This window comes from Phaseolus vulgaris, chromosome 7, assembly GCF_051622355.1.
Source record: "Phaseolus vulgaris cultivar YP4 chromosome 7, ASM5162235v1, whole genome shotgun sequence".
In the NCBI taxonomy this organism is placed as follows: Eukaryota; Viridiplantae; Streptophyta; class Magnoliopsida; order Fabales; family Fabaceae; genus Phaseolus; species Phaseolus vulgaris.
Genome location: NC_143504.1, coordinates 10,987,369 through 11,003,225, shown reverse-complemented (window position 1 = coordinate 11,003,225; position 15,857 = coordinate 10,987,369). Strand labels below are relative to the sequence as shown.

The 15,857-nt window shown below is 28.1% G+C and overlaps 1 long non-coding RNA gene across 2 annotated transcripts; it reads left to right on the top strand.

The window, feature by feature from the left end:
• The first annotated feature begins 727 nt into the window (after positions 1 to 727).
• On the top strand, positions 728 to 1,838 carry LOC137829820 (uncharacterized). Of its 2 annotated transcripts, XR_011084087.2 has the most exons (4): positions 728 to 787; positions 918 to 983; positions 1,290 to 1,356; positions 1,603 to 1,838. It is a non-coding gene; the product is annotated as an uncharacterized LOC137829820 (long non-coding RNA). The 2 variants fall into 2 exon arrangements; XR_011084089.2 differs by having other exon boundaries at positions 728 to 983.
• Positions 1,839 to 15,857: the final 14,019 nt, after the last annotated feature.

Genomic DNA, 15,857 nt, shown 5'->3' with positions numbered 1-15,857 from the left:
TTAAAGCTCATCAAGCTATCATAGAAAGATATAATCATATAAGGTCGTATGCAGGGATCAACTAGTATTAGTGATTCCTAAAGGGCAACTTACACAGATACAGTGGAACCTGTTCCAGTTCCATAGAGACCATCAAGCAAGATACCAATCCCCTTTAATAAACAAAAATAAGCTCTTAGAGACATTTATAACTATTACTACTGTAATTAACTAGGGATTTGTTTGACCATGTGGTGGCATGAAACAATCTTGTAAGGTAAAGATGATTTAGGTTTCGAAGCTTCATTAAGTTCGTAAAGTTGTGCTTTATGACTGCAAGATCATGATGATGCAGAGTAACCGTATGAGTTGGAAAAAGAAGCAGAGTAACAGTGCTTATGGTAGTTTGTCATTTCTTCCAGATTCTATGGATTATAATGTACATTTGAATATTTATTGATTTATTTAAGTTGGATGTCACTTGTTTGGAATATTCTTACCCTACTCTTTTAATACAAGCTATCAATATAGTGTGTAAGGTGATTATTGTATTTTATGCACTAATCTGAATCATTTTGTGAATCAGGACTTCTTTGGATTAATTAGGAGTCATAATAAGGACAAGAATTGCTCTTGTGGCAGCATCCATAAGAAGTACATTAAATTAATTAGAATGGAAGAATGATTTTGGTGTTTATAGGGAGAGACCATGCAAGCTGCCAATGCCAAGAAGCCATGCATAACTACAAGTAAAGCAACAAAACCAAAGTCAAGCCCACTCAAGGATCCTCAAAATGTTGCTGCCAAGGTTTGCTTAATTACTTCAAACCTAAGTTAAATTATGTATGTCGCATATATGTTCCATGTTTTGATTGCAAATTAAGAAAACTTAAATATAAGCTCAATGCTGATAGAATGTTTGTACGAGTGTATCACAGAACAGAAGAGAGAGAATAAGTGAGCGGCTTAAGACACTCCAAGAACTGGTCCCTAACGGCTCCAAGGTAGATTTTTCAAACTAGTTTGAAATGCTGCATTCTTTTGCATTTCCTTTGGAACAATATCTAGGATTATGATTTAATTCCATTGATGGATTATTATTGTTATGATGAATGACAGTTAATGAACATAAAATTTCTCTATTACTATTATAATACTAACAATAATTAATATTTATTTTTAATTTTAATTCCAATTCTTTGCTATATTTTAAAGTATTTTTGAAAGATTATTTTTTAAAGTGACTAATTTATCCTTTAAATTTTTTTTTATTTGTTTCAATTTATTCCTTATAACAAATTAGTTTGCAGGTCCACTGGCCTTTGAAAACGAGGAATACAATGGGAGCTTACCTAATTTGAAATTGAAACGACAAAGGTTGAGTATGCATACATGTCTAGACCCTTACCTGTTACCTGAATTAGATATATTAATATATAACACTGATTTCATTTGCTATGTAGTTATTCGATCTACAACTTTCTTTGTTGCAAGCTTCACTTTCCTCCTATTTTAAATAATTAATTTGTCACATGTTATTTTTTCTTTCTCTCTTTTCTAAAATAATTCATTTATTTTTTAAAATTTGAAAATTAACTCTAAACATATTTTAATTAATTTCAGGCACCGGATGATGGAAGTCGTACTTCATCACTGAACCAAAATATTATTGGATCAAGTGGAGGCAACAAGACAAATTAGAATTAGGACTATGACATTAGTTGTAATATATTCAAATAAAATTTACATTTTGACAATTTAATTTAATTGTTTTTTGGATTAGTTTGACATTATAAACTTTGTTATCTTAATGAATGAATAAAATCATTTCTTATTATTATATTTATCAATTTTAATTATATTATGAGGTGTAATTTTATTATAAAATTAATTTATCTTATAATTTAATTATATTATGAAATTTAATTGCGTACTGAAATTTAATTATAATATAAAATTAAATAATATTATGAAATCAAATTATAAAACGAAATTAAATTAATTATTATAAATATTAAAATTTAAATTAAATTCATATTATATCGTATTAAGTGGCGGTTAAAACTGCCACTATTTACGTTAGAATTGGTGTACCCAGTTTTAAAATTACGACATTTATAACTGACGTCAATTACACGCTTAAAACCGCCACTTTATACAATGCATAATATGGCGTCTGCTACAACGGTTCTTAATTGACCGCCACATTAAACTTTGTGGCGGCAAGAATTCTGGCGGTATGCGGTACCGCCACAGACGTATAATGCGGCGGTTAAAAACGCCAGTTTTTACAAAAATAACCGCCGCATTATACACGTTTTTGTAGTGAGGATTTTAAATAATCGTTCCTTGTGGGTTCGATATCTGTCCTTAAGGATAAATTATTATTTTTGACTCGGTACACTTGCCATAAAAAAGAGTCATCATATTAATAGACTTAGAGTGGTAACTCCTTTTTTGAAGACCCTAAGATTATAGGGAATCACATTCATATTTTTTACAAATCTCTTTATTCAAACTCTAATTCTTTTTTTGGTCCTACGAATAATATGGAGAATTTTATTGGCAAATACATCCCTTATATGGTCTCTATGGAGGAGAACATTATGCTTATCAAATTTCCAGATGAAGATGAGATTAGGTTTGCGGTTTTTAATTGAATTCAAACAATGCTTCTGGTTTTGATGGCTTTGGTGGTGTTTTGTACCACTCGTGTTGGGACATAATTGGTAAGGATGTTTGCAAAGTTGTTCAAGAATTCTTTATGCATAATTGGATTCTTCATGGTATGAGTGGTTTCTCTTATTCCAAAAGTACAGAGAGTTGATGTTATCAAAGACTTTAGACCTATAGTTGTTGCTAATTTCAAATTCAAAATTATCTAGGCTATCTAGGGTTTCTTCTAAAACCATTTCTCCAAACCAGTGTGGGTTTGTGCAGACAAACAAATTCGTGATTGCATTAGTATTGCTTTTGAAGCTATAAATTTGTTATATAAAAAGTCTAGAGGGGGAATATGACTTATAAAATTGATATACACAAGGCTTTTAATACTTTGATGAGAGAAGTAAATCAATATTGCACAACACAAAATACACAATATTATATTATTTCATATAAAGTGAGAGAGTCATTTTCATAAATAAAGATATTACAAACATACATAATATACATAATAGAGATATCAACTTTCTATAACTTTAAATATTCATAAACGTGTTACACACTATAATTACTATATCTACATATAAAAGGAATTCCAATATTTTTTTTCTATTTTATCTTTATATTAATATTTAACTTTATTATTGTATTATACACATTGCGTCATTTCCTATATCCTATTTTTTTCTAAAACATATTAAAATAGTTATCAGAAACACTTTTGAATGTAAAACAATTTTTTTTTAATTTAATTTTTGAAATATATCTCTATTTTTTAATTTGAATTTTTGAGATTTTATCACCATTTTTTCTCTTTTTTGTTCTTTCTCACTTTATCTCTCTTCTTCTTCAAATCTCTTACCCAATAACATGACTTTCATGCTCTATCTGTATCTCTCATACATACAAATATACATAAATCTATATTTAATTTAAATAAATATAAATATACACACAATAATAATAAAAATAAAAAATGTGGATATACAAGCGTGGAAACACTGTATTTCTACTAATATATGATAAATTGAATATACTTTAGCAACTTAGACATTTTACAAAAATAAAGTTGGATCATTATAGGATAACATTTCATTTAATACTATTAAAAGAAATTCAAATAAATAATTACATAAAAAATAAAGAAAAAGAACATAAAAGAGCTAATACACCTTATGACATCATTTTGTAAAAAAAATAAAATAATATATCTATTCACTTATTTAATTTGTTTTCCTAAAACATAAAACGTATAAGTAATTGTCGAAATAATATATTATTCATTTCCTAGTCACGTGTATGTAAAAGCTATTCTTATCATTTCTCATTGAAAAATCACATTCAATTTAATTATCTCTCCTTATCAATAAAATTATAATTATAAAATAAAATAAGTAAAATAAAAATACAACTCTCTTTGTATAATCGTGAGAAGAAAAGGATAATAATAATATTTTTTTCTTATCAACAAGAAAAATAAATAAATAAAAACCATTTCAGGAGTGATCTAATTAATCCTTACAAAATTGAACATAAACTTATAACATCCTCTCCCAAAAGTTTATTACAAATATCTTACTTGAACAACTAAAAAATAAACCTAAAGACACTTCATAAACAACTTAACATGTCATCTCAACCTTCTAAAAACAAAAGACCTAAAGTTTCAAAGTTTCTTGATCAAATACATACAAACTAGAAGAACAAGACACCAATCAGAATAAAAAAATATATATGCAAAGACAAATTTAAAGAGTAACCCAAAAGCATACCTTTAATTGAACGAAAGAAAAAATTTCTGGAAGATCAATCACTCCACCATTAAAAAAAAATGTTTATTCTTATGTCTCCAAATCTCACCAACAATTGCAATCCAGATACTTTCCCAAACAACATTAACATAAACAGGTATATTAACAAGTTTGAAATGCTGAAAGTGTGAAAAAGGATCAAGATGATCTACCAACGCCAACACCAATCAAACATAACAATGATTTCCAAACAAGTCAGACAATTAAAGCAAGAAAAATTCCTTTATAAATACCAAGAGACTTCTAAATAATTTTAAACTTTTTAAAATGAAATAAAAAGCAAATATTTATTTACCTGTGTTTAGTGACAAGCCTCTTGGGAGACAGTGTGCTTGAAATTCGGATCTAGCAAGGTTGTATGGTTTTATCAATCATATTTAAGCAACAGAAACATCTTGTTGCTTAGCAAATCATCATAAGAATAAAATAAACATAAATGAAATGCACGTGTTTTGTCAACTTAAAGTATTCATCATTATCTTCTTATCAGATATTTTTGCTCCATTTTAATTTCTGATTTTGTGGCATGAGTGTTACAATCGTACTACACTTTTCTTGCATTTGCTGTTTTATGAAACATATCTCATCAAACTTTATACTCATTAAATGTAAGGTTAAATTCTTTATATATTTTTTCAAAAGTTGTTATTAGCGATTGAAACAAAAATTTGCAGAATTATAAACTGCGATTGAATAAAATATATTTAAGAATTTTATTATAAACTGCAAATAACTAATTAACAATTCAGTGAATTTATAAAAGCTCTTTAATTGATCATGTAATCAAAAGATTATTTAATTTTTTTTTATAATTAATAAGATGAAGTTATTGTTCAAACTATTTTGGTTGCTGAATTTTATGGAGTTATATATGTTTTGGAGGAAGCTCAAAAGTTCGGTCTTACTAATGTCTGGCTGGAATGTGATTCTGCCTTGCTTTGTGCTGTATTTACTGCTAAGATAAATGTTCATTGGATGCTTCGTAATCGATGAAATACTTATCTTAATTACTGTGAAAAAATCAAGTTTAGGGGTTATTCATATATTTCGTGAAGGGAATGCGTATGTTGATAAGTTGGCTAATTTAGGATTTATTCATAGAAAATCCTTTCATTGATATAATAGGCTTTCATCTAGTCTGTTACTAGAATTCTTTATTAATAGGTATAGTCTACCTATGTATCGTTTTTGTTAATATATGAGTTTTGGTATAGTCTTCCCATATTTTTGTTTTTTTGTTTTGTTTTTAATAATATTTTTTTCATGTGATGACAAATGATTGTTGTTATTTGAGGTCTCAACATAATTGAGATGTCAAGTAGCATAATGATGCCTAACATAAAAAAATTTTATATAAAAAAATAAGATAAAGTTATCATTAAATAACTTAGTTTTAAACTCGTTTTATTTCTTATTAATATTTAAAACAGTTGTTTATCAATTTAAATTTTCTACAATTTTGAACCTAATTTAAATTAAAAAGAATATAAACTATAAATTATACTTTGCTTTTTCACTAATATATGTGTGAAGTCAAAGGAGTTAGGTCTCTTAAATATCTGACATGTATTGGTTTCTTTGTAAAGATTCATGTACATAAAAACGAAACATTGGTTAGAGGTTATTTTGACATCTCGAAAGATTAATCTCTGTATCATCTACCAAAAGAAAAGAAAGGACATTCTAAAAAAAACTGTTTCTTTAAATTAATATTTAATTTTCCCAACACCGAATACGCTAATTCAAGTATTTTTATAAAAATAACTTGTAAATAATCTCATAATTTAACCTTATTCCAATATTTTCAATACACGTTACTCGTTTCGTTCAGATATAAATATTTTATGTATAAGACTAAATATTTATAAATATTTCAACAATAATTCAATAACGGTTAATACGGTATGTTTAACAATTTTTTTTATTAAAATAAACTTTAATAATATATTAAGAATTAAATTTAAATTTATTTTATTTTTATAAAATTAGTTTATAAAAAAAAATTATTCCATTTATATAGTGTAATTTAATTTAATTTTTAATGGATGTAAAAAAGTAAAATTGATTGATAAAATAGCAAGCTGTTTATTAACAATTTTTATTTTTTTTTACCAGTAGCTGTCTTTTATTAGCAATGTTTTTTCTGTGTTCTTTTTACTTTATCCACTAGCTGTTTTTGATTGGCAATGTTCTGGATTTGTGTGTATTCCACTTTTCCTTCATTCTTCACTCCTGCTTGCACTTTTTGTTGGCTATGTTTGTACATCAGGACTTCAATGAACAAATTAACTTTGACTGGCTTTCCCTTTCGGTCAACTTTCATTCCACGTAACCCTTCCACACTTTTCATTCACTTTACAGATGTCATTGATGAAATGGGAAATAATCATTATGTTATTTCTAAAGTGCATGGTAACAACTTCACACTTTATAAACACTTAAATAGTCGCGTTACTAAAAACTAAGAACACATTTGTTAAAAATCAATTAAAGTTCTATATGATATATATAAATCATATATTTACGAATTCATGACAGTTAACTTAACACATACACATAACAATATAATATGTCACATAACTGCGTTAATCAAGTGACATATCATCCTCTCACAAATATTAGCAAGGGACTAAATATTTACATTGATCTCACTATATTAGGAAGGGACTACGTGGTTAGCGTGTAAATATTGAATGGGTATATACATAGATCATATTTCACACAAAACTAGATAACTATATATGGTTTTTTTACCAACATATGGAACCTTTTTTTTTACCAAAAGTTGAACTGCTTTTAAAAAATTTACAGATTTAGACTTGGCACATTTTTGACCACATCAACATAAACTCATGTTAAATTGGTACGATTTTTGTCACGTCAACTTGAAATCATACTAAGTTGACACGACTTTGTATACGTCATAATTTATTTATTTTAAAAGTTGTTTTTAAATAGATACATATATTAATAATTATTTAATTACGGTTGAAATTAATTATAATTAAATAGTAAGTTATGTAATATTTAAAATTAATTTGATAAATAATTTTTTAAGGATGATCAACTTATCAAATTTATTTAAAAACTAACACCCTTAAAAAATTATTTATCAAATTAATTTTAAATATTACATAAATTATTACTCGATTTTAATTTTATTTAAATAATTAATAATATACATTTATTTAAAAATAAGAAAATTTTAAATATAAAATGAAAAAATTTATGACATGGACAAAGTCATGCCAACTTCACACGATTTCTATCACGTCAATCTAAAGTCGTCAAAATAATTTCCACGACATTAAGTTGACGTGACAGAAATTGTGTCAACTTGACATGAATTCAGGTTGATGAATTCAGGTTGATGTAGTCAAAATCATGTCAAATTAGCATGACTTGTCCAAATATATATTCTTTTTAATAGCAGTCTCACAATAAAAAGTGAAAAAAAAAATCCCATTATGGTAAAAAAAATCACTATATATAGATCATGATAATTTGAAAAAAAAATTCTACGCCTTATGACTCTTATTATTATTATTTTAATAATTTTTTACAACATTTAATTACAAACATACCCTTTAATATATATTTTTATTATTAAATTAGTGAGGTCAAGAATTATATATATGAATTTTGTAGGTATTAAATGAAGTATATATACATAAACGTTCATTCGCAATCTTGCCAGCAAATAAGCATTGTGACACAGCGTCTAAGGATGTAGAACCTGGCTCTATGCTCTCTGGCCAGCCTAGTGCATCTTCTTCCGAAGGATTTGAAGGGTAAGCAAATGTTTTTGGTTTTGCTGAAGCTGTTCTTCTCTTCCTGCTTCATCACTCTTCCTAGCTTCTGATGATGTTCTTGCTGCTGCTTCTCTGCTTCATCTACCTTCTGCTACTAGTTCAGTTATAGCCACTAGTAACTGCTACGTAAAAGACTAATATATAAAATAGTTACATATATATATTTGTGTATGTATATGGCTGATAAATGATTTGTGAAAGGGGATTGAACAAGAAGCTGTGAGAGACTATAGAGATGGAGTTTTTCCAAGGTGAATGATGTGAAGGTTTCTATGCAGTCTTATACAATTCAGCATTTATATATATAGTAGAACTAAATATCACATAGCAGGAAACTACTAACACTTTACAAGTGTTGATTTTTGTGAAATATCTTGCACAGTTATATGAATCTTACCCTGTTTGCTTGAATTGACACACGACATTATTTCAGTAGCTATAATTGAAATCACTTTCTTTATAGATCTTTAGCTACAATTATTGGCAGGTTAAACTTTTTCACTTTGCTTTCTTCTTTTTTTTTTTTTTGATCAGCACTTTGCTTTCTTCTTTCTTCTTATTATATATTTCCAATATATTTTGTAAAGGCAACATGTTTGCATTGTCTTCTGCAGTATTTTCGGTTGAAATAATCAAATTAATAACTGAATAATTACATATTAGTATTTTGATTTCATAATAATTAAAAATATGCATTATTATTTTAACCCTTCAATGCCATACTAATTAATTATATTTTATTTATATTTAATAAAATTAATAATAAACAATAAACGGTACATGTATTATTGTTATTGGTTATAATATTAGTTCCATAACATTGTCCTTTTTTTTCATCTATGTGTAAAACAAGACCATGTTTATTTTCAAACTGAAAAAGTACAGATGGAACGTACTTGCTGTAAAGTTGGAATGAATGGTAAATATGAAATAAGAAGAAAAGCATGAAAAGTTAAGTGAAAAGACCTTAAAGTCACTTGATAATTCAAAATAATAATAATTTAATTATATTTATTTTATTTTTTAGTTTAAAATTTTAATATAAATTATTATATTATTATAGTGGGTATAGATGGGTGTAGTATTTTTAAGAGTGTTAAAATATTATTTTTCTTAGAATAGAAAAGCATAAATGACTAACCATGTGTTTGTTTCCAGGACGAGTAAAATTTGAAAAACGGGATTTGAAATTACAGATAAATTTGACAATTTTTTTATCAGATTTTTCATCTTCAAATGAGCAGAAAGTTTACGTTTTTATAAAGCAGATAAAGTTAATCAATTACAGTTAAATCAAAATGGAACAAAATGTTTTTTTTATTTTAAAATAAGAAATAATTAAAATATATTTAATAATTAAAATTCTAATATAATAAAATAAAATAAATATTTTAATAATATATGTTTTATGTTAAATAAATGAAATAAAAATAATTAACTTTTGATGATTTATTTTAATATACTTTTTAAAAAAAATATTATTTTATTTATTAAATTTTTATAATAATTTTCAAAAAAAAATTATATTCAATTATTTATTAAATTTATACTTTTTAAATTATTCTTTAAATATATTAATATAAAATTAAATTTATTTTATTACATTAATCAAGTCTATTACAAGTTTTTGTTCACATTTTTTTTTCTTCCCTCAACTTAAACAATATCATTTTTCACTTTTTTTTTCTTACCTTTTCCACTCCCTTTCTCTAAACAACGACTAATGGTATTTGAATTGGAGTATGAAAGTGTGAAAAGTTGAGAGTGAATTTGAAAGAAAAGTGGAGTTGTTTGGATAATTGTATGTTAGAGTGAATTTGTATAAAAAATTATTAAAATTTGTAAGTGATGGGATGAATGGGAAAGATTGTTTTATTTTTTTTAAATGTATAAAATATAAGTTTATAAATTTAATAAATATAATAAATTTTAAAAAATATAAAATAAATTAACATAAAAGAATTTAGAAAATAGATTAGAACTAAAATAAATTTAAATTTAAAAATTATTATTAAATACTAATAAAAATACATATTAATAATTAATTAAAATTAATCTTTTATTTATAATTTATTTTATTATAATATAAAAATTAATAATTAATAAAAAATTATAAATGTTATGTATATATTAAAATATAATTTATATATAATCAGTATATAATTTATTAATTCTTATAACAAAATAATATAAGTTAACTTTCTCTCCAAAATTCTTATAAAGATAAAGATTTGTTTTTTTAAAATTACATTATTTTTTATGTTTTCATTATTTTCTTTTCTCTTTTTCCAACTTTCATTAGTATCTTTCCTTCTTTGCAAATCCACGCCTGATACAAACAGGTCATCCATAAGTGAACCACATCTCATTGTGCTGTGTCAATTTCCGTAGATACCTGTAACATATTTTTCTGTTGCAATGTGCTTTTTACAAGTTCGATCACATCAATCATACCATTTTGGCTATGCTTATATTCTTGTGGAAGAATCTCTGAATCAATAAATTGTTTTTTTAATTTTTCTGGCTTAACCCATTTGAAAATGAACGAAAAACAAGGTTTTCTTTTGACATACAATTTTAGTAATGCTACCATTTTCGACAATACGAGCAACAGAGTATAAAATTTTACGGTCATCAAAGAAATACTAAACACCATATATACCATAAAAATGAATCTTAAATAATTGAAATATTTATCTTATGGTAAGGTCATTTATAGTGAATATCTCTTTTTTCCTTTTTTGAAAATTTCAATTTCGAAGAAATAATGTCACTTCCAAACTTACCTAGAAGTCTATCTTTCGGCTGTCAACCCAAATAACTGCATGCTTTTATTTTAATTTATGATAAACAATTTATGTTTTATATAATGTTGTTTTTAACTATGTTTAATATATTTTAAAACTATTAAAATATAATTTTAAAATAAAAGGAAAATGATAAATTGAAAAGGATAAGATGTTTAAAAAATGTTTTATTGAAGAAAAACTGCCAAGAACGTTCTCGTTGAAAATAGCTCTTAAAATCAATATTTTTATTTCATAATATACGGTTTTAAAAATATATTTACTTTGATTTATAGTTTCCTTTTCTCTTTTAGATTTCTCCAATGAGAATAACTCTCTCATTCAGGTTATTATCATTAGAAAAGAACCACCTTCAAGTTGTACTAACTCGTTTTTTATGATAGGGATTTGGTAGAGGAGTTTTATTATTCTCCTGTTAACGTTGCGACTATTGTGGTCAAAGGGAAACATAAGGCTTTTTTAGGAGGTGTAGAAAACAACAAAGTTGAGCTTAGCCAAGAGAAAGAGGAAGGATGAATTCCCTCCAATATTTGATCTATTGCAATGTATCTCCTCCTAGAATATCTCAAAAGAATATATTGAGGAGTTTATCTCCTCCTTTAATGTATGTTGTGACAACATGACTGAATTTATTACAATTGAAGCTTGGAAATTTCCAGAAGAGAACGAGGTATTAGCATATTTATCTAGTTTATGCTTCGAAGATAACTTTTTCTTGTTGAACTCGAATTGCCTTCAACAACAAATTCTTTGACAATGTATTGATCATCCCTCTAACATCATTGGTATTCTATTGAGGTTTCTCTCTCTACTTCTACTCAGTTTGCGGTGCCCGCAAATTCTCCTGGTCATTTTCTATTCCTCAACCTTGGAATCCACCACAAAATCCTCCATCTCAACCTCCCCATCAACCCCTTCAGCTAGGTCATTTTGCACAAAACGTTCTAACAAGTTTGACCAGACGAATTCTTCTATCAAGTCATGTACTTTGTGGAATTCTTTTATAGTGTGACCTTGGTTTTGGTGATAACTACACCTCTTGGTTGAATCAATAAATGTGGGCGGGGGTTGGTGTAGGTGGTTAGACTCGTACTAGTTCAAGAGTAAACACTTCATGAATGATACTATCTCAAATAATTCAGATGGGTGTAATTTTTGTTCTTGCTTACACACATGCTTTTAAAGACTCGTGTGGTATTCAGAGTGAAAGTAAACTAAGGTTGAGCAGAAGTAGGAGCTTTCATCACCCCTTTTTCTCACTTTAGAGGTTTCCTCTGTTAGAATGGCTTTAAACTAGAGGGGGGGTGAATTGTTTAAAGAGATTTTTCGCAATCTTTTAAGCCTGGAATGAAATTACTTCGAGAATACCTTGATTTAGAAATCAGTTTTTCAAAACACAAAGCTTAAAGCACTGCACCAGCAAAACAATCGGTTGTTTATACCAGTAAACAAATAACAAAACTGAAATTAAAGAGTTAGGGATAGAGAAAATGTACACAAATGTTTATACTGGTTCACTCCAAACCCAGAGCTACATCCAGTCTTCTCAGAAACCTCTGAGGAAATCCACTAAGCAATCACTCCTTGATCACTTACACCACAACCAAGAAAGTGACCTTGATCCCCTCAAGACACACACTTCTCTTGGCCAACACACCAACACTAAGATTTCTGATCTTGATCCCCTCAAGAACACACAACAAATCTCAACAAACACACAAACAAAACTTGTTCAACAAAGTACAAGGATTACACTTGTTACAGAAGATAATCTGAAATCAATACAAGCATAATCCTATTCCACACACTTTGATCAATCACAAACTCTAAGCAATCTCAGCTCTTTGAAAAACTCAAAATCTGTATTCAAAAACTTGTTACTCAAATCTGTTTTTCTGAATTTATTCAAAGATGTTGTTTGTTATCAAATCTTAACAAACTCTTAAATTGCATTTAAAGATTGGTCAAAGCATTTAAAGACTGGAGCGTAAGCAATTAAAACATTTAAAGTTCAGTCAAAGATAAAACAGTTTTTCTGTTATGGTACCAAAACAAACAATCGGTTGTTTCCTCGAATCAATCAGTTGTTTCCGTTTTAACAGCTCAACCATTTGAAAAACAGTTTTCAATCTTTTCTAAAAACATCTAAGTATAAACAATCAGTTGTTTCGACAAAACAATCGGTTGTTTTTAACTTAGTTTGAAAAACATTTTTCTTTCAAAAAGATTGAGAATGCCTATGCTTTGGATTCAATCAAGAGGTGGATTACATACACAATCTACCCCAGATCCTAACTAAAACAGCACAGCAACAACAAGCACAACTAAGGCTTCAACATCCTTCAAAGGGTTTGGATTCTTCAAAGCTTGAACACCACTTGGTTCAACATCCTCTATACTTATGTATCGTGCTACTCGAGTGCAAAACTTGTCCATGTTGACAAGGGTGTCAACATATAGCGTGTGGAGGAATTTTCCTAGACAAAGTCCTATTAAGACCGTGAGCATAGCTAACGAGGTTGCGACCATGGGTTGTAGTCAAAAAAATCGAGTTGAGAACCTTGCACAAAAGATTTAGAATGAATCTACCTAATTTCTTGGCAAAGAATAATACCATTATTGGGTTAATCCCTTGAAAGTGGTTGGAAAAAGCTTGCAATGTACTCCTAGATTCTTATAGAAGATATTCCTTTGGTTCAGGTACGCCTTGATGTGTGCCTCTGGATTCAATAATCATACTTTTCAATGGAAGGCCACTTTCACTTTTCAGGAAGTCAGACCTTCATTACTTATGGAATGAAAGGGTGGAAATTAATGAGGTTTTCTTTCATCGCCTCATTTAATGGGGAAATGGAACAACCTTAAAAGGTTGTTATTGATCACATGCCAACGATTCCTTTTGTGAGGAGGACCCTTGAGCTATATTTAAAGGTTGGTGTACGTTATTAGTTTGGTTTGCAACTGAGTATTGATTGTAATTCTAAAGTCGCTATGTTTGCATCTCTGCTACTGCTATCTGAGTCTGGGCATCATGCATTAATTGTCCTCCATCCTCATAGGTAGTTTTTCTGCTAAAGATTAAAGGAGACTCAATTACCTGCTCGGTAGATTTTGTTGGGAATGAAATGTTTAGTTATGGTTGAGGATTACAAGTCGCTCATTGAGAGCTTGCAACTCGATCCAATGTTGGCTCAACTTGATCCAATGTTGGCTCAACTTGATCCAATGTTGGCTCAACTTGATCCAATGTTGGCTCAACTTGATCCAATGTTGGATCAACTTGATGTTGGTTTCACATGAGCATAAATCCTTATTAAATTTGACTTGTATGTCAACTATTGTGTTTTGGAGATTCTCCTCAATCTTTTAAAGAAGACACTCCAGTTGTGCTTTTAGCTCTCCGATGATTGATAGGTCCATCTCAAGGTTTGATTAAGATGATGCGAAAATTTTGCTTTTAGTAAGTACCATAAAACTTGTAGTATGGGAATAATACTTAGGCTCTGCGATGGGTGCCAAACTTTCTTACCGAAAAAGATTATAGTTCTCCCGAGGTGGAAAAATGGTATTCTTGGGAAGCTGAGCTTGAACATCCGATGATTGCTCATCGAGTTGATGATGAAGATCGAGGAGAGATTCACCTACAGAAGATTTTCTACCATTCAAGTTTGTAAGAACTAGAGAAAGTATAATATATATATATATATATATATAACTATTTGAGTGAGAACTCCTTAAGAAATTAATCTATATTTATAGGCTTTTGGACCTAAACTAAAATATTCAAAAGATAACTATAACTGTATAGGAAAAGAGGGCCAAGATAGTACATGGAATTGGTTTTACAATTGCTAACGTGTGAGTGATTTCCTCGCTGTTTCCTTCAAGTCTCCTTCCTCAATTGCTGGTGCTCAGTCGGGGTTGACCTGAAAAAGATACTCCGACGATCAAGTAAGTCTTTTGTGTAAAGAATGTATATCTGTAAACTGATTAAAGCGTACCTTACACCTCTGCGGAGGGTTTATTTATAGTGTTGGTCATGAGTCCTTGTTGTGATGAGATGAAAATATCAGTTATCCATTTATGTGTATCGTAATCCATGATTTATAGGGAGGTATATTGGTATATAGGTATGTTGGTATATATGAATAATACGATATCATCTTTTAGTTAATCAGTATTTAGCTAATTTCTCGGATATATTTCTCACATAATTCGGGACATGAATGTGACACATAAAGGACTGTTGTAATTGTCATTGTTGTCATTTATTAAGTTCCTTGAAATGTTCTTTGACACGGTCGATCGGTCACCAAGGTCGAGATTGACTCGTTCGATACCGACCGGTACAATAACTAAAATAAGAAATATAATTAATTTATGAGTATTGTTGTTCATATTGTAGATAATATTTTATAGGGTTAAATATATTTTTCTTCATGTACTATAATGTGAAATTAAATTTTGTCTTTAGTCCAAACTTTAGACCTCCTAAGTATTTGTAGGAAAGAAATTATTCGAATGAGTCCTTACCAATATTTTTTTTTACGTAACACTGAAACCATTTGGCACGTAAAAAAAAGCTGACAATAACATATTTTCAATAATTTTCTTACTAAAGTACCCATAAAGTTAAATTTAGACTAAAAATGAAAACTAATTTCGTGTAAGACAAAAATATATTTAACTCTATTTTATATATTATCTCTAAATATCTAAGAAGCGTGTTTTTATATGAGACTTAAAAGAAACTAATCCAGTTTACATAACTAATTAAGATTAAA